Source organism: Pelobates fuscus, chromosome 4 (assembly GCF_036172605.1).
Source record: "Pelobates fuscus isolate aPelFus1 chromosome 4, aPelFus1.pri, whole genome shotgun sequence".
Lineage (NCBI taxonomy): Eukaryota > Metazoa > Chordata > Amphibia > Anura > Pelobatidae > Pelobates > Pelobates fuscus.
Genome location: NC_086320.1, coordinates 20,713,245 through 20,740,819, shown reverse-complemented (window position 1 = coordinate 20,740,819; position 27,575 = coordinate 20,713,245). Strand labels below are relative to the sequence as shown.

General features: G+C 38.9%; 8 non-coding genes across 8 annotated transcripts; all 8 read right to left on the bottom strand.

Moving 5' to 3' along the window:
* Positions 1–736: 736 nt before the first annotated feature.
* TRNAY-GUA (transfer RNA tyrosine (anticodon GUA)) lies at positions 737–825 on the bottom strand. The gene is given in 2 exon segments: positions 737–772; positions 789–825. It is a non-coding gene; the product is annotated as a tRNA-Tyr (tRNA).
* A 742-nt stretch (positions 826–1,567) lies between these two features.
* On the bottom strand, positions 1,568–1,656 carry TRNAY-GUA (transfer RNA tyrosine (anticodon GUA)). Its single transcript is given in 2 exon segments — positions 1,568–1,603; positions 1,620–1,656. It is a non-coding gene; the product is annotated as a tRNA-Tyr (tRNA).
* Positions 1,657–5,895: 4,239 nt separating this feature from the next.
* Positions 5,896–5,984, bottom strand: TRNAY-GUA (transfer RNA tyrosine (anticodon GUA)). Its single transcript is given in 2 exon segments — positions 5,896–5,931; positions 5,948–5,984. It is a non-coding gene; the product is annotated as a tRNA-Tyr (tRNA).
* Positions 5,985–8,485: 2,501 nt separating this feature from the next.
* Positions 8,486–8,574, bottom strand: TRNAY-GUA (transfer RNA tyrosine (anticodon GUA)). Its single transcript is given in 2 exon segments — positions 8,486–8,521; positions 8,538–8,574. It is a non-coding gene; the product is annotated as a tRNA-Tyr (tRNA).
* Positions 8,575–9,316: 742 nt separating this feature from the next.
* Positions 9,317–9,405, bottom strand: TRNAY-GUA (transfer RNA tyrosine (anticodon GUA)). The gene is given in 2 exon segments: positions 9,317–9,352; positions 9,369–9,405. It is a non-coding gene; the product is annotated as a tRNA-Tyr (tRNA).
* A 13,367-nt stretch (positions 9,406–22,772) lies between these two features.
* On the bottom strand, positions 22,773–22,861 carry TRNAY-GUA (transfer RNA tyrosine (anticodon GUA)). The gene is given in 2 exon segments: positions 22,773–22,808; positions 22,825–22,861. It is a non-coding gene; the product is annotated as a tRNA-Tyr (tRNA).
* A 666-nt stretch (positions 22,862–23,527) lies between these two features.
* Positions 23,528–23,616, bottom strand: TRNAY-GUA (transfer RNA tyrosine (anticodon GUA)). Its single transcript is given in 2 exon segments — positions 23,528–23,563; positions 23,580–23,616. It is a non-coding gene; the product is annotated as a tRNA-Tyr (tRNA).
* A 2,716-nt stretch (positions 23,617–26,332) lies between these two features.
* Positions 26,333–26,421, bottom strand: TRNAY-GUA (transfer RNA tyrosine (anticodon GUA)). Its single transcript is given in 2 exon segments — positions 26,333–26,368; positions 26,385–26,421. It is a non-coding gene; the product is annotated as a tRNA-Tyr (tRNA).
* Between the last annotated feature and the right edge of the window lie 1,154 nt (positions 26,422–27,575).

The window sequence follows — 27,575 nt, the reverse complement described above, 5'->3', positions numbered from 1 at the left end:
ACCAGCGACCTAAGGATTGCTATCATATACCAACTACAGTCCTCCGCTCTACCAGCTGAGCTATCGAAGGTAATTTGTGAGTTCACTCAATGTCAAAGTAGGACATTTTTGAAGAATCAGGTAAGCAGTTAAACATTTTGCAACATGCTGCTGTGGCAATGACATCCAGGTAAACAAAAAGTTCAACTAAGCACCCTTCATTTAAAAGAAGAAGCATCGATCCCGCTACCTCTCACATGCTAAGCGAGCACTCTACCATTTGAGCTAATGCCCCACTATTCCGCTCTCATCTTTTGTAATGGCACCCTGGGCATAAAGGGGTGCCATTACAAAATGGGTAATGTAATTATCACAAGCAGAGAAATACAGTTTTTCCACATTATTCATAACTTTAAAAGTATGCATCACATTCACATAAAACTTAAATTTTCAGAATCAGCATACTCCAAATACAAACATACGTCAAAATCATACAAATTGGTCCAGTGGTTCAAAAGATAGATCGTAGTCCTTTGTGACCAAATGAAGCATGGCTTTTCTGCCCAAAACCAGTTCCACAGAGTCTTCTATCCTGGAGATAATTGGGAAGTAATCCAATTATCTCCAAGGACAGATGCAAAACTCCATTAAGCACATGGCAGTAAAAAGACAGTAAAATACACAAGGTTACATTTATTACATAAAATACAGACATGCAACATACAGTCCTCTGCTCTACAAGAGAGAAAAACAAATGTCCTTCGAGCCGGAATTGAACCAGCGACCTAAGGATTGCTATCATATACCAACTACAGTCCTCCGCTCTACCAGCTGAGCTATCGAAGGTAATTCGTGAGTTCACTCAATGTCAAAGTAGGACATTTTTGAAGAATCAGGTAAGCAGTTAAACATTTTGCAACATGCTGCTGTGGCAATGACATCCAGGTAAACAAAAAGTTCAACTAAGCACCCTTCATTTAACCCCTTAAGGACACATGACATGTGTGACATGTCATGATTCCCTTTTATTCCAGAAGTTTGGTCCTTAAGGGGTTAAAAGAAGAAGCATTTATCCCGCTACCTCTCACATGCTAAGCGAGCACTCTACCATTTGAGCTAATCCCCCACTTTTCCGCTCTCATCTTTTGTAATGGCACCCTGGGCATAAAGGGGTGCCATTACAAAATGGGTAATGTAATTATCACAAGCAGAGAAATACAGTTTTTCCACATTATTCATAACTTTAAAAGTATGCATCACATTCACATAAAACTTACATTTTCAGAATCAGCATACTCCAAATACAAACATAGGTCAGAATCATACAAATTGGTCCAGTGGTTCAAAAGATAGATCGTAGTCCTTTGTGACCAAATGAAGCATGGCTTTTCTGCCCAAAACCAGTTCCACAGAGTCTTCTATCCTGGAGATAATTGGGAAGTAATCCAATTATCTCCAAGGACAGATGCAAAACTCCATTAAGCACATGGCAGTAAAAAGACAGTAAAATACACAAGGTTACATTTATTACATAAAATACAGACATGCAACATACAGTCCTCTGCTCTACAAGAGAGAAAAGCAAATGTCCTTCGAGCCGGAATTGAACCAGCGACCTAAGGATTGCTATCATATACCAACTACAGTCCTCCGCTCTACCAGCTGAGCTATCGAAGGTAAATCGTGAGTTCACTCAATGTCAAAGTAGGACATTTTTGAAGAATCAGGTAAGCAGTTAAACATTTTGCAACATGCTGCTGTGGCAATGACATCCAGGTAAACAAAAAGTTATACTAAGCACCCTTCATTTAAAAGAAGAAACATCGATCCCGCTACCTCTCACATGCTAAGCGAGCACTCTACCATTTGAGCTAATCCCCCACTTTTCCGCTCTCATCTTTTGTAATGGCACCCTGGGCATAAAGGGGTGCCATTACAAAATGGGTAATGTAATTATCACAAGCAGAGAAATACAGTTTTTCCACATTATTCATAACTTTAAAAGTATGCATCACATTCACATAAAACTTACATTTTCAGAATCAGCATACTCCAAATACAAACATAGGTCAGAATCATACAAATTGGTCCAGTGGTTCAAAAGATAGATCGTAGTCCTTTGTGACCAAATGAAGCATGGCTTTTCTGCCCAAAACCAGTTCCACAGAGTCTTCTATCCTGGAGATAATTGGGAAGTAATCCAATTATCTCCAAGGACAGATGCAAAACTCCATTAAGCACATGGCAGTAAAAAGACAGTAAAATACACAAGGTTACATTTATTACATAAAATACAGACATTCAACATACAGTCTAAGCACCCTTCATTTAAAAGAAGAAGCAGCCACTGGAGAATGCGGGCATTGATCCTGCTACCTCTCACATGCTAAGCGAGCGCTCTACCATTTGAGCTAATCCCCCACTTTTCCACTCTCATCGTTTGTAATGGCACCCTGGGCATAAAGGGGTGCCATTACAAAATGGGTAATGTAATTATCACAAGCAGAGAAATACAGTTTTTCCACATTATTCATAACTTTAAAAGTATGCATCACATTCACATAAAACTTACATTTTCAGAATCAGCATACTCCAAATACAAACATAGGTCAGAATCATACAAATTGGTCCAGTGGTTCAAAAGATAGATCGTAGTCCTTTGTGACCAAATGAAGCATGGCTTTTCTGCCCAAAACCAGTTCCACAGAGTCTTCTATCCTGGAGATAATTGGGAAGTAATCCAATTATCTCCAAGGACAGATGCAAAACTCCATTAAGCACATGGCAGTAAAAAGACAGTAAAATACACAAGGTTACATTTATTACATAAAATACAGACATTCAACATACAGTCTAAGCACCCTTCATTTAAAAGAAGAAGCAGCCACTGGAGAATGCGGGCATCGATCCTGCTACCTCTCACATGCTAAGCGAGCGCTCTACCATTTGAGCTAATCCCCCACTTTTCCACTCTCATTGTTTGTAATGGCACCCTGGGCATAAAGGGGTGCCATTACAAAATGGGTAATGTAATTATCACAAGCAGAGAAATACAGTTTTTCCACATTATTCATAACTTTAAAAGTATGCATCACATTCACATAAAACTTACATTTTCAGAATCAGCATACTCCAAATACAAACATAGGTCAGAATCATACAAATTGGTCCAGTGGTTCAAAAGATAGATCATAGTCCTTTGTGACCAAATGAAGCATGGCTTTTCTGCCCAAAACCAGTTCCACAGAGTCTTCTATCCTGGAGATAATTGGGAAGTAATCCAATTATCTCCAAGGACAGATGCAAAACTCCATTAAGCACATGGCAGTAAAAAGACAGTAAAATACACAAGGTTATATTTATTACATAAAATACAGACATGCAACATACAGTCCTCTGCTCTACAAGAGAGAAAAACACATGTCCTTCGAGCCAGAATTTAACCAGCGACCTAAGGATTGCTATCATATACCAACTACAGTCCTCCGCTCTACCAGCTGAGCTATCGAAGGTAATTTGTGAGTTCACTCAATGTCAAAGTAGGACATTTTTGAAGAATCAGGTAAGCAGTTAAACATTTTGCAACATGCTGCTGTGGCAATGACATCCAGGTAAACAAAAAGTTCAACTAAGCACCCTTCATTTAACCCCTTAAGGACACATGACATGTGTGACATGTCATGATTCCCTTTTATTCCAGAAGTTTGGTCCTTAAGGGGTTAAAAGAAGAAGCATTTATCCCGCTACCTCTCACATGCTAAGCGAGCACTCTACCATTTGAGCTAATCCCCCACTTTTCCGCTCTCATCTTTTGTAATGGCACCCTGGGCATAAAGGGGTGCCATTACAAAATGGGTAATGTAATTATCACAAGCAGAGAAATACAGTTTTTCCACATTATTCATAACTTTAAAAGTATGCATCACATTCACATAAAACTTACATTTTCAGAATCAGCATACTCCAAATACAAACATAGGTCAGAATCATACAAATTGGTCCAGTGGTTCAAAAGATAGATCATAGTCCTTTGTGACCAAATGAAGCATGGCTTTTCTGCCCAAAACCAGTTCCACAGAGTCTTCTATCCTGGAGATAATTGGGAAGTAATCCAATTATCTCCAAGGACAGATGCAAAACTCCATTAAGCACATGGCAGTAAAAAGACAGTAAAATACACAAGGTTATATTTATTACATAAAATACAGACATGCAACATACAGTCCTCTGCTCTACAAGAGAGAAAAACACATGTCCTTCGAGCCAGAATTTAACCAGCGACCTAAGGATTGCTATCATATACCAACTACAGTCCTCCGCTCTACCAGCTGAGCTATCGAAGGTAATTTGTGAGTTCACTCAATGTCAAAGTAGGACATTTTTGAAGAATCAGGTAAGCAGTTAAACATTTTGCAACATGCTGCTGTGGCAATGACATCCAGGTAAACAAAAAGTTCAACTAAGCACCCTTCATTTAACCCCTTAAGGACACATGACATGTGTGACATGTCATGATTCCCTTTTATTCCAGAAGTTTGGTCCTTAAGGGGTTAAAAGAAGAAGCATTTATCCCGCTACCTCTCACATGCTAAGCGAGCACTCTACCATTTGAGCTAATCCCCCACTTTTCCGCTCTCATCTTTTGTAATGGCACCCTGGGCATAAAGGGGTGCCATTACAAAATGGGTAATGTAATTATCACAAGCAGAGAAATACAGTTTTTCCACATTATTCATAACTTTAAAAGTATGCATCACATTCACATAAAACTTACATTTTCAGAATCAGCATACTCCAAATACAAACATACGTCAAAATCATACAAATTGGTCCAGTGGTTCAAAAGATAGATCGTAGTCCTTTGTGACCAAATGAAGCATGGCTTTTCTGCCCAAAACCAGTTCCACAGAGTCTTCTATCCTGGAGATAATTGGGAAGTAATCCAATTATCTCCAAGGACAGATGCAAAACTCCATTAAGCACATGGCAGTAAAAAGACAGTAAAATACACAAGGTTATATTTATTACATAAAATACAGACATGCAACATACAGTCCTCTGCTCTACAAGAGAGAAAAACACATGTCCTTCGAGCCAGAATTTAACCAGCGACCTAAGGATTGCTATCATATACCAACTACAGTCCTCCGCTCTACCAGCTGAGCTATCGAAGGTAATTTGTGAGTTCACTCAATGTCAAAGTAGGACATTTTTGAAGAATCAGGTAAGCAGTTAAACATTTTGCAACATGCTGCTGTGGCAATGACATCCAGGTAAACAAAAAGTTCAACTAAGCACCCTTCATTTAACCCCTTAAGGACACATGACATGTGTGACATGTCATGATTCCCTTTTATTCCAGAAGTTTGGTCCTTAAGGGGTTAAAAGAAGAAGCATTTATCCCGCTACCTCTCACATGCTAAGCGAGCACTCTACCATTTGAGCTAATCCCCCACTTTTCCGCTCTCATCTTTTGTAATGGCACCCTGGGCATAAAGGGGTGCCATTACAAAATGGGTAATGTAATTATCACAAGCAGAGAAATACAGTTTTTCCACATTATTCATAACTTTAAAAGTATGCATCACATTCACATAAAACTTACATTTTCAGAATCAGCATACTCCAAATACAAACATACGTCAAAATCATACAAATTGGTCCAGTGGTTCAAAAGATAGATCGTAGTCCTTTGTGACCAAATGAAGCATGGCTTTTCTGCCCAAAACCAGTTCCACAGAGTCTTCTATCCTGGAGATAATTGGGAAGTAATCCAATTATCTCCAAGGACAGATGCAAAACTCCATTAAGCACATGGCAGTAAAAAGACAGTAAAATACACAAGGTTACATTTATTACATAAAATACAGACATGCAACATACAGTCCTCTGCTCTACAAGAGAGAAAAGCAAATGTCCTTCGAGCCGGAATTGAACCAGCGACCTAAGGATTGCTATCATATACCAACTACAGTCCTCCGCTCTACCAGCTGAGCTATCGAAGGTAATTCGTGAGTTCACTCAATGTCAAAGTAGGACATTTTTGAAGAATCAGGTAAGCAGTTAAACATTTTGCAACATGCTGCTGTGGCAATGACATCCAGGTAAACAAAAAGTTCAACTAAGCACCCTTCATTTAAAAGAAGAAACATCGATCCCGCTACCTCTCACATGCTAAGCGAGCACTCTACCATTTGAGCTAATCCCCCACTTTTCCGCTCTCATCTTTTGTAATGGCACCCTGGGCATAAAGGGGTGCCATTACAAAATGGGTAATGTAATTATCACAAGCAGAGAAATACAGTTTTTCCACATTATTCATAACTTTAAAAGTATGCATCACATTCACATAAAACTTACATTTTCAGAATCAGCATACTCCAAATACAAACATAGGTCAGAATCATACAAATTGGTCCAGTGGTTCAAAAGATAGATCGTAGTCCTTTGTGACCAAATGAAGCATGGCTTTTCTGCCCAAAACCAGTTCCACAGAGTCTTCTATCCTGGAGATAATTGGGAAGTAATCCAATTATCTCCAAGGACAGATGCAAAACTCCATTAAGCACATGGCAGTAAAAAGACAGTAAAATACACAAGGTTACATTTATTACATAAAATACAGACATTCAACATACAGTCTAAGCACCCTTCATTTAAAAGAAGAAGCAGCCACTGGAGAATGCGGGCATCGATCCTGCTACCTCTCACATGCTAAGCGAGCGCTCTACCATTTGAGCTAATCCCCCACTTTTCCACTCTCATCGTTTGTAATGGCACCCTGGGCATAAAGGGGTGCCATTACAAAATGGGTAATGTAATTATCACAAGCAGAGAAATACAGTTTTTCCACATTATTCATAACTTTGAAAGTATGCATCACATTCACATAAAACTTACATTTTCAGAATCAGCATACTCCAAATACAAACATAGGTCAGAATCATACAAATTGGTCCAGTGGTTCAAAAGATAGATCGTAGTCCTTTGTGACCAAATGAAGCATGGCTTTTCTGCCCAAAACCAGTTCCACAGAGTCTTCTATCCTGGAGATAATTGGGAAGTAATCCAATTATCTCCAAGGACAGATGCAAAACTCCATTAAGCACATGGCAGTAAAAAGACAGTAAAATACACAAGGTTACATTTATTACATAAAATACAGACATTCAACATACAGTCTAAGCACCCTTCATTTAAAAGAAGAAGCAGCCACTGGAGAATGCGGGCATCGATCCTGCTACCTCTCACATGCTAAGCGAGCGCTCTACCATTTGAGCTAATCCCCCACTTTTCCACTCTCATCGTTTGTAATGGCACCCTGGGCATAAAGGGGTGCCATTACAAAATGGGTAATGTAATTATCACAAGCAGAGAAATACAGTTTTTCCACATTATTCATAACTTTAAAAGTATGCATCACATTCACATAAAACTTACATTTTCAGAATCAGCATACTCCAAATACAAACATAGGTCAGAATCATACAAATTGGTCCAGTGGTTCAAAAGATAGATCATAGTCCTTTGTGACCAAATGAAGCATGGCTTTTCTGCCCAAAACCAGTTCCACAGAGTCTTCTATCCTGGAGATAATTGGGAAGTAATCCAATTATCTCCAAGGACAGATGCAAAACTCCATTAAGCACATGGCAGTAAAAAGACAGTAAAATACACAAGGTTATATTTATTACATAAAATACAGACATGCAACATACAGTCCTCTGCTCTACAAGAGAGAAAAACACATGTCCTTCGAGCCAGAATTTAACCAGCGACCTAAGGATTGCTATCATATACCAACTACAGTCCTCCGCTCTACCAGCTGAGCTATCGAAGGTAATTTGTGAGTTCACTCAATGTCAAAGTAGGACATTTTTGAAGAATCAGGTAAGCAGTTAAACATTTTGCAACATGCTGCTGTGGCAATGACATCCAGGTAAACAAAAAGTTCAACTAAGCACCCTTCATTTAAAAGAAGAAGCATCGATCCCGCTACCTCTCACATGCTAAGCGAGCACTCTACCATTTGAGCTAATCTCCCACTATTCCGCTCTCATCTTTTGTAATGGCACCCTGGGCATAAAGGGGTGCCATTACAAAATGGGTAATGTAATTATCACAAGCAGAGAAATACAGTTTTTCCACATTATTCATAACTTTAAAAGTATGCATCACATTCACATAAAACTTACATTTTCAGAATCAGCATACTCCAAATACAAACATACGTCAAAATCATACAAATTGGTCCAGTGGTTCAAAAGATAGATCGTAGTCCTTTGTGACCAAATGAAGCATGGCTTTTCTGCCCAAAACCAGTTCCACAGAGTCTTCTATCCTGGAGATAATTGGGAAGTAATCCAATTATCTCCAAGGACAGATGCAAAACTCCATTAAGCACATGGCAGTAAAAAGACAGTAAAATACACAAGGTTACATTTATTACATAAAATACAGACATGCAACATACAGTCCTCTGCTCTACAAGAGAGAAAAACAAATGTCCTTCGAGCCGGAATTGAACCAGCGACCTAAGGATTGCTATCATATACCAACTACAGTCCTCCGCTCTACCAGCTGAGCTATCGAAGGTAATTCGTGAGTTCACTCAATGTCAAAGTAGGACATTTTTGAAGAATCAGGTAAGCAGTTAAACATTTTGCAACATGCTGCTGTGGCAATGACATCCAGGTAAACAAAAAGTTCAACTAAGCACCCTTCATTTAACCCCTTAAGGACACATGACATGTGTGACATGTCATGATTCCCTTTTATTCCAGAAGTTTGGTCCTTAAGGGGTTAAAAGAAGAAGCATTTATCCCGCTACCTCTCACATGCTAAGCGAGCACTCTACCATTTGAGCTAATCCCCCACTTTTCCGCTCTCATCTTTTGTAATGGCACCCTGGGCATAAAGGGGTGCCATTACAAAATGGGTAATGTAATTATCACAAGCAGAGAAATACAGTTTTTCCACATTATTCATAACTTTAAAAGTATGCATCACATTCACATAAAACTTACATTTTCAGAATCAGCATACTCCAAATACAAACATACGTCAAAATCATACAAATTGGTCCAGTGGTTCAAAAGATAGATCGTAGTCCTTTGTGACCAAATGAAGCATGGCTTTTCTGCCCAAAACCAGTTCCACAGAGTCTTCTATCCTGGAGATAATTGGGAAGTAATCCAATTATCTCCAAGGACAGATGCAAAACTCCATTAAGCACATGGCAGTAAAAAGACAGTAAAATACACAAGGTTACATTTATTACATAAAATACAGACATGCAACATACAGTCCTCTGCTCTACAAGAGAGAAAAGCAAATGTCCTTCGAGCCGGAATTGAACCAGCGACCTAAGGATTGCTATCATATACCAACTACAGTCCTCCGCTCTACCAGCTGAGCTATCGAAGGTAATTCGTGAGTTCACTCAATGTCAAAGTAGGACATTTTTGAAGAATCAGGTAAGCAGTTAAACATTTTGCAACATGCTGCTGTGGCAATGACATCCAGGTAAACAAAAAGTTCAACTAAGCACCCTTCATTTAAAAGAAGAAACATCGATCCCGCTACCTCTCACATGCTAAGCGAGCACTCTACCATTTGAGCTAATCCCCCACTTTTCCGCTCTCATCTTTTGTAATGGCACCCTGGGCATAAAGGGGTGCCATTACAAAATGGGTAATGTAATTATCACAAGCAGAGAAATACAGTTTTTCCACATTATTCATAACTTTAAAAGTATGCATCACATTCACATAAAACTTACATTTTCAGAATCAGCATACTCCAAATACAAACATAGGTCAGAATCATACAAATTGGTCCAGTGGTTCAAAAGATAGATCGTAGTCCTTTGTGACCAAATGAAGCATGGCTTTTCTGCCCAAAACCAGTTCCACAGAGTCTTCTATCCTGGAGATAATTGGGAAGTAATCCAATTATCTCCAAGGACAGATGCAAAACTCCATTAAGCACATGGCAGTAAAAAGACAGTAAAATACACAAGGTTACATTTATTACATAAAATACAGACATTCAACATACAGTCTAAGCACCCTTCATTTAAAAGAAGAAGCAGCCACTGGAGAATGCGGGCATCGATCCTGCTACCTCTCACATGCTAAGCGAGCGCTCTACCATTTGAGCTAATCCCCCACTTTTCCACTCTCATCGTTTGTAATGGCACCCTGGGCATAAAGGGGTGCCATTACAAAATGGGTAATGTAATTATCACAAGCAGAGAAATACAGTTTTTCCACATTATTCATAACTTTAAAATTATGCATCACATTCACATAAAACTTACATTTTCAGAATCAGCATACTCCAAATACAAACATAGGTCAGAATCATACAAATTGGTCCAGTGGTTCAAAAGATAGATCATAGTCCTTTGTGACCAAATGAAGCATGGCTTTTCTGCCCAAAACCAGTTCCACAGAGTCTTCTATCCTGGAGATAATTGGGAAGTAATCCAATTATCTCCAAGGACAGATGCAAAACTCCATTAAGCACATGGCAGTAAAAAGACAGTAAAATACACAAGGTTATATTTATTACATAAAATACAGACATGCAACATACAGTCCTCTGCTCTACAAGAGAGAAAAACACATGTCCTTCGAGCCAGAATTTAACCAGCGACCTAAGGATTGCTATCATATACCAACTACAGTCCTCCGCTCTACCAGCTGAGCTATCGAAGGTAATTTGTGAGTTCACTCAATGTCAAAGTAGGACATTTTTGAAGAATCAGGTAAGCAGTTAAACATTTTGCAACATGCTGCTGTGGCAATGACATCCAGGTAAACAAAAAGTTCAACTAAGCACCCTTCATTTAAAAGAAGAAGCATCGATCCCGCTACCTCTCACATGCTAAGCGAGCACTCTACCATTTGAGCTAATCCCCCACTATTCCGCTCTCATCTTTTGTAATGGCACCCTGGGCATAAAGGGGTGCCATTACAAAATGGGTAATGTAATTATCACAAGCAGAGAAATACAGTTTTTCCACATTATTCATAACTTTAAAAGTATGCATCACATTCACATAAAACTTACATTTTCAGAATCAGCATACTCCAAATACAAACATACGTCAAAATCATACAAATTGGTCCAGTGGTTCAAAAGATAGATCGTAGTCCTTTGTGACCAAATGAAGCATGGCTTTTCTGCCCAAAACCAGTTCCACAGAGTCTTCTATCCTGGAGATAATTGGGAAGTAATCCAATTATCTCCAAGGACAGATGCAAAACTCCATTAAGCACATGGCAGTAAAAAGACAGTAAAATACACAAGGTTACATTTATTACATAAAATACAGACATGCAACATACAGTCCTCTGCTCTACAAGAGAGAAAAGCAAATGTCCTTCGAGCCAGAATTGAACCAGCGACCTAAGGATTGCTATCATATACCAACTACAGTCCTCCGCTCTACCAGCTGAGCTATCGAAGGTAATTTGTGAGTTCACTCAATGTCAAAGTAGGACATTTTTGAAGAATCGGGTAAGCAGTTAAACATTTTGCAACATGCTGCTGTGGCAATGACATCCAGGTAAACAAAAAGTTTAACTAAGCACCCTTCATTTAAAAGAAGAAGCATCGATCCCGCTACCTCTCACATGCTAAGCGAGCACTCTACCATTTGAGCTAATCCCCCACTATTCCGCTCTCATCTTTTGTAATGGCACCCTGGGCATAAAGGGGTGCCATTACAAAATGGGTAATGTAATTATCACAAGCAGAGAAATACAGTTTTTCCACATTATTCATAACTTTAAAAGTATGCATCACATTCACATAAAACTTAAATTTTCAGAATCAGCATACTCCAAATACAAACATACGTCAAAATCATACAAATTGGTCCAGTGGTTCAAAAGATAGATCGTAGTCCTTTGTGACCAAATGAAGCATGGCTTTTCTGCCCAAAACCAGTTCCACAGAGTCTTCTATCCTGGAGATAATTGGGAAGTAATCCAATTATCTCCAAGGACAGATGCAAAACTCCATTAAGCACATGGCAGTAAAAAGACAGTAAAATACACAAGGTTACATTTATTACATAAAATACAGACATTCAACATACAGTCTAAGCACCCTTCATTTAAAAGAAGAAGCAGCCACTGGAGAATGCGGGCATCGATCCTGCTACCTCTCACATGCTAAGCGAGCGCTCTACCATTTGAGCTAATCCCCCACTTTTCCACTCTCATCGTTTGTAATGGCACCCTGGGCATAAAGGGGTGCCATTACAAAATGGGTAATGTAATTATCACAAGCAGAGAAATACAGTTTTTCCACATTATTCATAACTTTAAAAGTATGCATCACATTCACATAAAACTTACATTTTCAGAATCAGCATACTCCAAATACAAACATAGGTCAGAATCATACAAATTGGTCCAGTGGTTCAAAAGATAGATCGTAGTCCTTTGTGACCAAATGAAGCATGGCTTTTCTGCCCAAAACCAGTTCCACAGAGTCTTCTATCCTGGAGATAATTGGGAAGTAATCCAATTATCTCCAAGGACAGATGCAAAACTCCATTAAGCACATGGCAGTAAAAAGACAGTAAAATACACAAGGTTACATTTATTACATAAAATACAGACATGCAACATACAGTCCTCTGCTCTACAAGAGAGAAAAACAAATGTCCTTCGAGACGGAATTGAACCAGCGACCTAAGGATTGCTATCATATACCAACTACAGTCCTCCGCTCTACCAGCTGAGCTATCGAAGGTAATTTGTGAGTTCACTCAATGTCAAAGTAGGACATTTTTGAAGAATCAGGTAAGCAGTTAAACATTTTGCAACATGCTGCTGTGGCAATGACATCCAGGTAAACAAAAAGTTCAACTAAGCACCCTTCATTTAAAACAAGAAGCATCGATCCCGCTACCTCTCACATGCTAAGCGAGCACTCTACCATTTGAGCTAATCCCCCACTTTTCCGCTCTCATCTTTTGTAATGGCACCCTGGGCATAAAGGGGTGCCATTACAAAATGGGTAATGTAATTATCACAAGCAGAGAAATACAGTTTTTCCACATTATTCATAACTTTAAAAGTATGCATCACATTCACATAAAACTTACATTTTCAGAATCAGCATACTCCAAATACAAACATAGGTCAGAATCATACAAATTGGTCCAGTGGTTCAAAAGATAGATCGTAGTCCTTTGTGACCAAATGAAGCATGGCTTTTCTGCCCAAAACCAGTTCCACAGAGTCTTCTATCCTGGAGATAATTGGGAAGTAATCCAATTATCTCCAAGGACAGATGCAAAACTCCATTAAGCACATGGCAGTAAAAAGACAGTAAAATACACAAGGTTACATTTATTACATAAAATACAGACATTCAACATACAGTCTAAGCACCCTTCATTTAAAAGAAGAAGCAGCCACTGGAGAATGCGGGCATCGATCCTGCTACCTCTCACATGCTAAGCGAGCGCTCTACCATTTGAGCTAATCCCCCACTTTTCCACTCTCATCGTTTGTAATGGCACCCTGGGCATAAAGGGGTGCCATTACAAAATGGGTAATGTAATTATCACAAGCAGAGAAATACAGTTTTTCCACATTATTCATAACTTTAAAAGTATGCATCACATTCACATAAAACTTACATTTTCAGAATCAGCATACTCCAAATACAAACATAGGTCAGAATCATACAAATTGGTCCAGTGGTTCAAAAGATAGATCGTAGTCCTTTGTGACCAAATGAAGCATGGCTTTTCTGCCCAAAACCAGTTCCACAGAGTCTTCTATCCTGGAGATAATTGGGAAGTAATCCAATTATCTCCAAGGACAGATGCAAAACTCCATTAAGCACATGGCAGTAAAAAGACAGTAAAATACACAAGGTTACATTTATTACATAAAATACAGACATTCAACATACAGTCTAAGCACCCTTCATTTAAAAGAAGAAGCAGCCACTGGAGAATGCGGGCATCGATCCTGCTACCTCTCACATGCTAAGCGAGCGCTCTACCATTTGAGCTAATCCCCCACTTTTCCACTCTCATCGTTTGTAATGGCACCCTGGGCATAAAGGGGTGCCATTACAAAATGGGTAATGTAATTATCACAAGCAGAGAAATACAGTTTTTCCACATTATTCATAACTTTAAAAGTATGCATCACATTCACATAAAACTTACATTTTCAGAATCAGCATACTCCAAATACAAACATAGGTCAGAATCATACAAATTGGTCCAGTGGTTCAAAAGATAGATCATAGTCCTTTGTGACCAAATGAAGCATGGCTTTTCTGCCCAAAACCAGTTCCACAGAGTCTTCTATCCTGGAGATAATTGGGAAGTAATCCAATTATCTCCAAGGACAGATGCAAAACTCCATTAAGCACATGGCAGTAAAAAGACAGTAAAATACACAAGGTTATATTTATTACATAAAATACAGACATGCAACATACAGTCCTCTGCTCTACAAGAGAGAAAAACACATGTCCTTCGAGCCAGAATTTAACCAGCGACCTAAGGATTGCTATCATATACCAACTACAGTCCTCCGCTCTACCAGCTGAGCTATCGAAGGTAATTTGTGAGTTCACTCAATGTCAAAGTAGGACATTTTTGAAGAATCAGGTAAGCAGTTAAACATTTTGCAACATGCTGCTGTGGCAATGACATCCAGGTAAACAAAAAGTTCAACTAAGCACCCTTCATTTAAAAGAAGAAGCATCGATCCCGCTACCTCTCACATGCTAAGCGAGCACTCTACCATTTGAGCTAATCCCCCACTATTCCGCTCTCATCTTTTGTAATGGCACCCTGGGCATAAAGGGGTGCCATTACAAAATGGGTAATGTAATTATCACAAGCAGAGAAATACAGTTTTTCCACATTATTCATAACTTTAAAAGTATGCATCACATTCACATAAAACTTACATTTTCAGAATCAGCATACTCCAAATACAAACATACGTCAAAATCATACAAATTGGTCCAGTGGTTCAAAAGATAGATCGTAGTCCTTTGTGACCAAATGAAGCATGGCTTTTCTGCCCAAAACCAGTTCCACAGAGTCTTCTATCCTGGAGATAATTGGGAAGTAATCCAATTATCTCCAAGGACAGATGCAAAACTCCATTAATCACATGGCAGTAAAAAGACAGTAAAATACACAAGGTTACATTTATTACATAAAATACAGACATGCAACATACAGTCCTCTGCTCTACAAGAGAGAAAAGCAAATGTCCTTCGAGCCAGAATTGAACCAGCGACCTAAGGATTGCTATCATATACCAACTACAGTCCTCCGCTCTACCAGCTGAGCTATCGAAGGTAATTTGTGAGTTCACTCAATGTCAAAGTAGGACATTTTTGAAGAATCGGGTAAGCAGTTAAACATTTTGCAACATGCTGCTGTGGCAATGACATCCAGGTAAACAAAAAGTTCAACTAAGCACCCTTCATTTAAAAGAAGAAGCATCGATCCCGCTACCTCTCACATGCTAAGCGAGCACTCTACCATTTGAGCTAATCCCCCACTATTCCGCTCTCATCTTTTGTAATGGCACCCTGGGCATAAAGGGGTGCCATTACAAAATGGGTAATGTAATTATCACAAGCAGAGAAATACAGTTTTTCCACATTATTCATAACTTTAAAAGTATGCATCACATTCACATAAAACTTAAATTTTCAGAATCAGCATACTCCAAATACAAACATACGTCAAAATCATACAAATTGGTCCAGTGGTTCAAAAGATAGATCGTAGTCCTTTGTGACCAAATGAAGCATGGCTTTTCTGCCCAAAACCAGTTCCACAGAGTCTTCTATCCTGGAGATAATTGGGAAGTAATCCAATTATCTCCAAGGACAGATGCAAAACTCCATTAAGCACATGGCAGTAAAAAGACAGTAAAATACACAAGGTTACATTTATTACATAAAATACAGACATGCAACATACAGTCCTCTGCTCTACAAGAGAGAAAAACAAATGTCCTTCGAGACGGAATTGAACCAGCGACCTAAGGATTGCTATCATATACCAACTACAGTCCTCCGCTCTACCAGCTGAGCTATCGAAGGTAATTTGTGAGTTCACTCAATGTCAAAGTAGGACATTTTTGAAGAATCAGGTAAGCAGTTAAACATTTTGCAACATGCTGCTGTGGCAATGACATCCAGGTAAACAAAAAGTTCAACTAAGCACCCTTCATTTAAAACAAGAAGCATCGATCCCGCTACCTCTCACATGCTAAGCGAGCACTCTACCATTTGAGCTAATCCCCCACTTTTCCGCTCTCATCTTTTGTAATGGCACCCTGGGCATAAAGGGGTGCCATTACAAAATGGGTAATGTAATTATCACAAGCAGAGAAATACAGTTTTTCCACATTATTCATAACTTTAAAAGTATGCATCACATTCACATAAAACTTACATTTTCAGAATCAGCATACTCCAAATACAAACATAGGTCAGAATCATACAAATTGGTCCAGTGGTTCAAAAGATAGATCGTAGTCCTTTGTGACCAAATGAAGCATGGCTTTTCTGCCCAAAACCAGTTCCACAGAGTCTTCTATCCTGGAGATAATTGGGAAGTAATCCAATTATCTCCAAGGACAGATGCAAAACTCCATTAAGCACATGGCAGTAAAAAGACAGTAAAATACACAAGGTTACATTTATTACATAAAATACAGACATTCAACATACAGTCTAAGCACCCTTCATTTAAAAGAAGAAGCAGCCACTGGAGAATGCGGGCATCGATCCTGCTACCTCTCACATGCTAAGCGAGCGCTCTACCATTTGAGCTAATCCCCCACTTTTCCACTCTCATCGTTTGTAATGGCACCCTGGGCATAAAGGGGTGCCATTACAAAATGGGTAATGTAATTATCACAAGCAGAGAAATACAGTTTTTCCACATTATTCATAACTTTAAAAGTATGCATCACATTCACATAAAACTTACATTTTCAGAATCAGCATACTCCAAATACAAACATAGGTCAGAATCATACAAATTGGTCCAGTGGTTCAAAAGATAGATCATAGTCCTTTGTGACCAAATGAAGCATGGCTTTTCTGCCCAAAACCAGTTCCACAGAGTCTTCTATCCTGGAGATAATTGGGAAGTAATCCAATTATCTCCAAGGACAGATGCAAAACTCCATTAAGCACATGGCAGTAAAAAGACAGTAAAATACACAAGGTTATATTTATTACATAAAATACAGACATGCAACATACAGTCCTCTGCTCTACAAGAGAGAAAAACACATGTCCTTCGAGCCAGAATTTAACCAGCGACCTAAGGATTGCTATCATATACCAACTACAGTCCTCCGCTCTACCAGCTGAGCTATCGAAGGTAATTTGTGAGTTCACTCAATGTCAAAGTAGGACATTTTTGAAGAATCAGGTAAGCAGTTAAACATTTTGCAACATGCTGCTGTGGCAATGACATCCAGGTAAACAAAAAGTTCAACTAAGCACCCTTCATTTAAAAGAAGAAGCATCGATCCCGCTACCTCTCACATGCTAAGCGAGCACTCTACCATTTGAGCTAATCCCCCACTATTCCGCTCTCATCTTTTGTAATGGCACCCTGGGCATAAAGGGGTGCCATTACAAAATGGGTAATGTAATTATCACAAGCAGAGAAATACAGTTTTTCCACATTATTCATAACTTTAAAAGTATGCATCACATTCACATAAAACTTACATTTTCAGAATCAGCATACTCCAAATACAAACATAGGTCAGAATCATACAAATTGGTCCAGTGGTTCAAAAGATAGATCGTAGTCCTTTGTGACCAAATGAAGCATGGCTTTTCTGCCCAAAACCAGTTCCACAGAGTCTTCTATCCTGGAGATAATTGGGAAGTAATCCAATTATCTCCAAGGACAGATGCAAAACTCCATTAAGCACATGGCAGTAAAAAGACAGTAAAATACACAAGGTTACATTTATTACATAAAATACAGACATTCAACATACAGTCTAAGCACCCTTCATTTAAAAGAAGAAGCAGCCACTGGAGAATGCGGGCATCGATCCTGCTACCTCTCACATGCTAAGCGAGCGCTCTACCATTTGAGCTAATCCCCCACTTTTCCACTCTCATCGTTTGTAATGGCACCCTGGGCATAAAGGGGTGCCATTACAAAATGGGTAATGTAATTATCACAAGCAGAGAAATACAGTTTTTCCACATTATTCATAACTTTAAAAGTATGCATCACATTCACATAAAACTTACATTTTCAGAATCAGCATACTCCAAATACAAACATAGGTCAGAATCATACAAATTGGTCCAGTGGTTCAAAAGATAGATCGTAGTCCTTTGTGACCAAATGAAGCATGGCTTTTCTGCCCAAAACCAGTTCCACAGAGTCTTCTATCCTGGAGATAATTGGGAAGTAATCCAATTATCTCCAAGGACAGATGCAAAACTCCATTAAGCACATGGCAGTGAAAAGACAGTAAAATACACAAGGTTACATTTATTACATAAAATACAGACATTCAACATACAGTCTAAGCACCCTTCATTTAAAAGAAGAAGCAGCCACTGGAGAATGCGGGCATCGATCCTGCTACCTCTCACATGCTAAGCGAGCGCTCTACCATTTGAGCTAATCCCCCACTTTTCCACTCTCATCGTTTGTAATGGCACCCTGGGCATAAAGGGGTGCCATTACAAAATGGGTAATGTAATTATCACAAGCAGAGAAATACAGTTTTTCCACATTATTCATAACTTTAAAAGTATGCATCACATTCACATAAAACTTACATTTTCAGAATCAGCATACTCCAAATACAAACATAGGTCAGAATCATACAAATTGGTCCAGTGGTTCAAAAGATAGATCATAGTCCTTTGTGACCAAATGAAGCATGGCTTTTCTGCCCAAAACCAGTTCCACAGAGTCTTCTATCCTGGAGATAATTGGGAAGTAATCCAATTATCTCCAAGGACAGATGCAAAACTCCATTAAGCACATGGCAGTAAAAAGACAGTAAAATACACAAGGTTATATTTATTACATAAAATACAGACATGCAACATACAGTCCTCTGCTCTACAAGAGAGAAAAACACATGTCCTTCGAGCCAGAATTTAACCAGCGACCTAAGGATTGCTATCATATACCAACTACAGTCCTCCGCTCTACCAGCTGAGCTATCGAAGGTAATTTGTGAGTTCACTCAATGTCAAAGTAGGACATTTTTGAAGAATCAGGTAAGCAGTTAAACATTTTGCAACATGCTGCTGTGGCAATGACATCCAGGTAAACAAAAAGTTCAACTAAGCACCCTTCATTTAAAAGAAGAAGCATCGATCCCGCTACCTCTCACATGCTAAGCGAGCACTCTACCATTTGAGCTAATCCCCCACTATTCCGCTCTCATCTTTTGTAATGGCACCCTGGGCATAAAGGGGTGCCATTACAAAATGGGTAATGTAATTATCACAAGCAGAGAAATACAGTTTTTCCACATTATTCATAACTTTAAAAGTATGCATCACATTCACATAAAACTTACATTTTCAGAATCAGCATACTCCAAATACAAACATAGGTCAGAATCATACAAATTGGTCCAGTGGTTCAAAAGATAGATCGTAGTCCTTTGTGACCAAATGAAGCATGGCTTTTCTGCCCAAAACCAGTTCCACAGAGTCTTCTATCCTGGAGATAATTGGGAAGTAATCCAATTATCTCCAAGGACAGATGCAAAACTCCATTAAGCACATGGCAGTAAAAAGACAGTAAAATACACAAGGTTACATTTATTACATAAAATACAGACATTCAACATACAGTCTAAGCACCCTTCATTTAAAAGAAGAAGCAGCCACTGGAGAATGCGGGCATCGATCCTGCTACCTCTCACATGCTAAGCGAGCGCTCTACCATTTGAGCTAATCCCCCACTTTTCCACTCTCATCGTTTGTAATGGCACCCTGGGCATAAAGGGGTGCCATTACAAAATGGGTAATGTAATTATCACAAGCAGAGAAATACAGTTTTTCCACATTATTCATAACTTTAAAAGTATGCATCACATTCACATAAAACTTACATTTTCAGAATCAGCATACTCCAAATACAAACATAGGTCAGAATCATACAAATTGGTCCAGTGGTTCAAAAGATAGATCATAGTCCTTTGTGACCAAATGAAGCATGGCTTTTCTGCCCAAAACCAGTTCCACAGAGTCTTCTATCCTGGAGATAATTGGGAAGTAATCCAATTATCTCCAAGGACAGATGCAAAACTCCATTAAGCACATGGCAGTAAAAAGACAGTAAAATACACAAGGTTATATTTATTACATAAAATACAGACATGCAACATACAGTCCTCTGCTCTACAAGAGAGAAAAACACATGTCCTTCGAGCCAGAATTTAACCAGCGACCTAAGGATTGCTATCATATACCAACTACAGTCCTCCGCTCTACCAGCTGAGCTATCGAAGGTAATTTGTGAGTTCACTCAATGTCAAAGTAGGACATTTTTGAAGAATCAGGTAAGCAGTTAAACATTTTGCAACATGCTGCTGTGGCAATGACATCCAGGTAAACAAAAAGTTCAACTAAGCACCCTTCATTTAAAAGAAGAAGCATCGATCCCGCTACCTCTCACATGCTAAGCGAGCACTCTACCATTTGAGCTAATCCCCCACTATTCCGCTCTCATCTTTTGTAATGGCACCCTGGGCATAAAGGGGTGCCATTACAAAATGGGTAATGTAATTATCACAAGCAGAGAAATACAGTTTTTCCACATTATTCATAACTTTAAAAGTATGCATCACATTCACATAAAACTTACATTTTCAGAATCAGCATACTCCAAATACAAACATACGTCAAAATCATACAAATTGGTCCAGTGGTTCAAAAGATAGATCGTAGTCCTTTGTGACCAAATGAAGCATGGCTTTTCTGCCCAAAACCAGTTCCACAGAGTCTTCTATCCTGGAGATAATTGGGAAGTAATCCAATTATCTCCAAGGACAGATGCAAAACTCCATTAAGCACATGGCAGTAAAAAGACAGTAAAATACACAAGGTTACATTTATTACATAAAATACAGACATGCAACATACAGTCCTCTGCTCTACAAGAGAGAAAAGCAAATGTCATTCGAGCCAGAATTGAACCAGCGACCTAAGGATTGCTATCATATACCAACTACAGTCCTCCGCTCTACCAGCTGAGCTATCGAAGGTAATTTGTGAGTTCACTCAATGTCAAAGTAGGACATTTTTGAAGAATCGGGTAAGCAGTTAAACATTTTGCAACATGCTGCTGTGGCAAAGACATCCAGGTAAACAAAAAGTTCAACTAAGCACCCTTCATTTAAAAGAAGAAGCATCGATCCCGCTACCTCTCACATGCTAAGCGAGCACTCTACCATTTGAGCTAATCCCCCACTATTCCGCTCTCATCTTTTGTAATGGCACCCTGGGCATAAAGGGGTGCCATTACAAAATGGGTAATGTAATTATCACAAGCAGAGAAATACAGTTTTTCCACATTATTCATAACTTTAAAAGTATGCATCACATTCACATAAAACTTAAATTTTCAGAATCAGCATACTCCAAATACAAACATACGTCAAAATCATACAAATTGGTCCAGTGGTTCAAAAGATAGATCGTAGTCCTTTGTGACCAAATGAAGCATGGCTTTTCTGCCCAAAACCAGTTCCACAGAGTCTTCTATCCTGGAGATAATTGGGAAGTAATCCAATTATCTCCAAGGACAGATGCAAAACTCCATTAAGCACATGGCAGTAAAAAGACAGTAAAATACACAAGGTTACATTTATTACATAAAATACAGACATGCAACATACAGTCCTCTGCTCTACAAGAGAGAAAAACAAATGTCCTTCGAGACGGAATTGAACCAGCGACCTAAGGATTGCTATCATATACCAACTACAGTCCTCCGCTCTACCAGCTGAGCTATCGAAGGTAATTCGTGAGTTCACTCAATGTCAAAGTAGGACATTTTTGAAGAATCAGGTAAGCAGTTAAACATTTTGCAACATGCTGCTGTGGCAATGACATCCAGGTAAACAAAAAGTTCAACTAAGCACCCTTCATTTAACCCCTTAAGGACACATGACATGTGTGACATGTCATGATTCCCTTTTATTCCAGAAGTTTGGTCCTTAAGGGGTTAAAAGAAGAAGCATTTATCCCGCTACCTCTCACATGCTAAGCGAGCACTCTACCATTTGAGCTAATCCCCCACTTTTCCGCTCTCATCTTTTGTAATGGCACCCTGGGCATAAAGGGGTGCCATTACAAAATGGGTAATGTAATTATCACAAGCAGAGAAATACAGTTTTTCCACATTATTCATAACTTTAAAAGTATGCATCACATTCACATAAAACTTACATTTTCAGAATCAGCATACTCCAAATACAAACATACGTCAAAATCATACAAATTGGTCCAGTGGTTCAAAAGATAGATCGTAGTCCTTTGTGACCAAATGAAGCATGGCTTTTCTGCCCAAAACCAGTTCCACAGAGTCTTCTATCCTGGAGATAATTGGGAAGTAATCCAATTATCTCCAAGGACAGATGCAAAACTCCATTAAGCACATGGCAGTAAAAAGACAGTAAAATACACAAGGTTACATTTATTACATAAAATACAGACATGCAACATACAGTCCTCTGCTCTACAAGAGAGAAAAGCAAATGTCCTTCGAGCCGGAATTGAACCAGCGACCTAAGGATTGCTATCATATACCAACTACAGTCCTCCGCTCTACCAGCTGAGCTATCGAAGGTAATTCGTGAGTTCACTCAATGTCAAAGTAGGACATTTTTGAAGAATCAGGTAAGCAGTTAAACATTTTGCAACATGCTGCTGTGGCAATGACATCCAGGTAAACAAAAAGTTCAACTAAGCACCCTTCATTTAAAAGAAGAAGCATCGATCCCGCTACCTCTCACATGCTAAGCGAGCACTCTACCATTTGAGCTAATCCCCCACTATTCCGCTCTCATCTTTTGTAATGGCACCCTGGGCATAAAGGGGTGCCATTACAAAATGGGTAATGTAATTATCACAAGCAGAGAAATACAGTTTTTCCACATTATTCATAACTTTAAAAGTATGCATCACATTCACATAAAACTTAAATTTTCAGAATCAGCATACTCCAAATACAAACATACGTCAAAATCATACAAATTGGTCCAGTGGTTCAAAAGATAGATCGTAGTCCTTTGTGACCAAATGAAGCATGGCTTTTCTGCCCAAAACCAGTTCCACAGAGTCTTCTATCCTGGAGATAATTGGGAAGTAATCCAATTATCTCCAAGGACAGATGCAAAACTCTGTTAAGCACATGGCAGTAAAAATACAGTAAAATACACAAGGTTACATTTATTACATAAAATACAGACATGCAACATACAGTCCTCTGCTCTACAAGAGAGAAAAACAAATGTCCTTCGAGCCGGAATTGAACCAGCGACCTAAGGATTGCTATCATATACCAACTACAGTCCTCCGCTCTACCAGCTGAGCTATCGAAGGTAATTTGTGAGTTCACTCAATGTCAAAGTAGGACATTTTTGAAGAATCAGGTAAGCAGTTAAACATTTTGCAACATGCTGCTGTGGCAATGACATCCAGGTAAACAAAAAGTTCAACTAAGCACCCTTCATTTAAAAGAAGAAGCATCGATCCCGCTACCTCTCACATGCTAAGCGAGCACTCTACCATTTGAGCTAATCCCCCACTATTCCGCTCTCATCTTTTGTAATGGCACCCTGGGCATAAAGGGGTGCCATTACAAAATGGGTAATGTAATTATCACAAGCAGAGAAATACAGTTTTTCCACATTATTCATAACTTTAAAAGTATGCATCACATTCACATAAAACTTACATTTTCAGAATCAGCATACTCCAAATACAAACATAGGTCAGAATCATACAAATTGGTCCAGTGGTTCAAAAGATAGATCGTAGTCCTTTGTGACCAAATGAAGCATGGCTTTTCTGCCCAAAACCAGTTCCACAGAGTCTTCTATCCTGGAGATAATTGGGAAGTAATCCAATTATCTCCAAGGACAGATGCAAAACTCCGTTAAGCACATGGCAGTAAAAATACAGTAAAATACACAAGGTTACATTTATTACATAAAATACAGACATGCAACATACAGTCCTCTGCTCTACAAGAGAGAAAAACAAATGTCCTTTGAGCCGGAATTGAACCAGCGACCTAAGGATTGCTATCATATACCAACTACAGTCCTCCGCTCTACCAGCTGAGCTATCGAAGGTAATTCGTGAGTACACTCAATGTCAAAGTAGGACATTTTTGAAGAATCAGGTAAGCAGTTAAACATTTTGCAACATGCTGCTGTGGCAATGACATCCAGGTAAACAAAAAGTTCAACTAAGCACCCTTCATTTAAAAGAAGAAGCATCGATCCCGCTACCTCTCACATGCTAAGCGAGCACTCTACCATTTGAGCTAATCCCCCACTAATCCGCTCTCATCTTTTGTAATGGCACCCTGGGCATAAAGGGGTGCCATTACAAAATGGGTAATGTAATTATCACAAGCAGAGAAATACAGTTTTTCCACATTATTCATAACTTTAAAAGTATGCATCACATTCACATAAAACTTACATTTTCAGAATCAGCATACTCCAAATACAAACATACGTCAAAATCATACAAATTGGTCCAGTGGTTCAAAAGATAGATCGTAGTCCTTTGTGACCAAATGAAGCATGGCTTTTCTGCCCAAAACCAGTTCCACAGAGTCTTCTATCCTGGAGATAATTGGGAAGTAATCCAATTATCTCCAAGGACAGATGCAAAACTCCATTAAGCACATGGCAGTAAAAAGACAGTAAAATACACAAAGTTATATTTATTACATAAAATACAGACATGCAACATACAGTCCTCTGCTCTACAAGAGAGAAAAACACATGTCCTTCGAGACGGAATTGAACCAGCGACCTAAGGATTGCTATCATATACCAACTACAGTCCTCCGCTCTACCAGCTGAGCTATCGAAGGTAATTTGTGAGTTCACTCAATGTCAAAGTAGGACATTTTTGAAGAATCAGGTAAGCAGTTAAACATTTTGCAACATGCTGCTGTGGCAATGACATCCAGGTAAACAAAAAGTTCAACTAAGCACCCTTCATTTAAAAGAAGAAGCATCGATGCCGCTACCTCTCACATGCTAAGCGAGCACTCTACCATTTGAGCTAATCCCCCACTTTTCCGCTCTCATCTTTTGTAATGGCACCCTGGGCATAAAGGGGTGCCATTACAAAATGGGTAATGTAATTATCACAAGCAGAGAAATACAGTTTTTCCACATTATTCATAACTTTAAAAGTATGCATCACATTCACATAAAACTTACATTTTCAGAATCAGCATACTCCAAATACAAACATAGGTCAGAATCATACAAATTGGTCCAGTGGTTCAAAAGATAGATCGTAGTCCTTTGTGACCAAATGAAGCATGGCTTTTCTGCCCAAAACCAGTTCCACAGAGTCTTCTATCCTGGAGATAATTGGGAAGTAATCCAATTATCTCCAAGGACAGATGCAAAACTCCATTAAGCACATGGTAGTAAAAAGACAGTAAAATACACAAGGTTACATTTATTACATAAAATACAGACATTCAACATACAGTCTAAGCACCCTTCATTTAAAAGAAGAAGCAGCCACTGGAGAATGCGGGCATCGATCCTGCTACCTCTCAAATGCTAAGCGAGCGCTCTACCATTTGAGCTAATCCCCCACTTTTCCGTTCTCATCTTTTGTAATGGCACCCTGGGCATAAAGGGGTGCCATTACAAAATGGGTAATGTAATTATCACAAGCAGAGAAATACAGTTTTTCCACATTATTCATAACTTTAAAAGTATGCATCACATTCACATAAAACTTACATTTTCAGAATCAGCATACTCCAAATACAAACATAGGTCAGAATCATACAAATTGGTCCAGTGGTTCAAAAGATAGATCGTAGTCCTTTGTGACCAAATGAAGCATGGCTTTTCTGCCCAAAACCAGTTCCACAGAGTCTTCTATCCTGGAGATAATTGGGAAGTAATCCAATTATCTCCAAGGACAGATGCAAAACTCCGTTAAGCACATGGCAGTAAAAAGACAGTAAAATACACAAGGTTACATTTATTACATAAAATACAGACATGCAACATACAGTCCTCTGCTCTACAAGAGAGAAAAACAAATGTCCTTCGAGCCGGAATTGAACCAGCGACCTAAGGATTGCTATCATATACCAACTACAGTCCTCCGCTCTACCAGCTGAGCTATCGAAGGTAATTTGTGAGTTCACTCAATGTCAAAGTAGGACATTTTTGAAGAATCAGGTAAGCAGTTAAACATTTTGCAACATGCTGCTGTGGCAATGACATCCAGGTAAACAAAAAGTTCAACTAAGCACCCTTCATTTAAAAGAAGAAGCATCGATCCCGCTACCTCTCACATGCTAAGCGAGCACTCTACCATTTGAGCTAATCCCCCACTTTTCCGCTCTCATCTTTTGTAATGGCACCCTGGGCATAAAGGGGTGCCATTACAAAATGGGTAATGTAATTATCACAAGCAGAGAAATACAGTTTTTCCACATTATTCATAACTTTAAAAGTATGCATCACATTCACATAAAACTTACATTTTCAGAATCAGCATACTCCAAATACAAATTGGTCCAGTGGTTCAAAAGATAGATCGTAGTCCTTTGTGAACAAATGAAGCATGGCTTTTCTGCCCAAAACCAGTTCCACAGAGTCTTCTATCCTGGAGATAATTGGGAAGTAATCCAATTATCTCCAAGGACAGATGCAAAACTCCATTAAGCACATGGCAGTAAAAAGACAGTAAAATACACAAGGTTACATTTATTACATAAAATACAGACATTCAACATACAGTCTAAGCACCCTTCATTTAAAAGAAGAAGCAGCCACTGGAGAATGCGGGCATCGATCCTGCTACCTCTCACATGCTAAGCGAGCGCTCTACCATTTGAGCTAATCCCCCACTTTTCCGCTCTCATCTTTTGTAATGGCACCCTGGGCATAAAGGGGTGCCATTACAAAATGGGTAATGTAATTATCACAAGCAGAGAAATACAGTTTTTCCACATTATTCATAACTTTAAAAGTATGCATCACATTCACATAAAACTTACATTTTCAGAATCAGCATACTCCAAATACAAATTGGTCCAGTGGTTCAAAAGATAGATCGTAGTCCTTTGTGAACAAATGAAGCATGGCTTTTCTGCCCAAAACCAGTTCCACAGAGTCTTCTATCCTGGAGATAATTGAGAAGTAATCCAATTATCTCCAAGGACAGATGCAAAACTCCATTAAGCACATGGCAGTAAAAAGACAGTAAAATACACAAAATACAAATTGGTCCAGTGGTTCAAAAGATAGATCGTAGTCCTTTGTGACCAAATGAAGCAT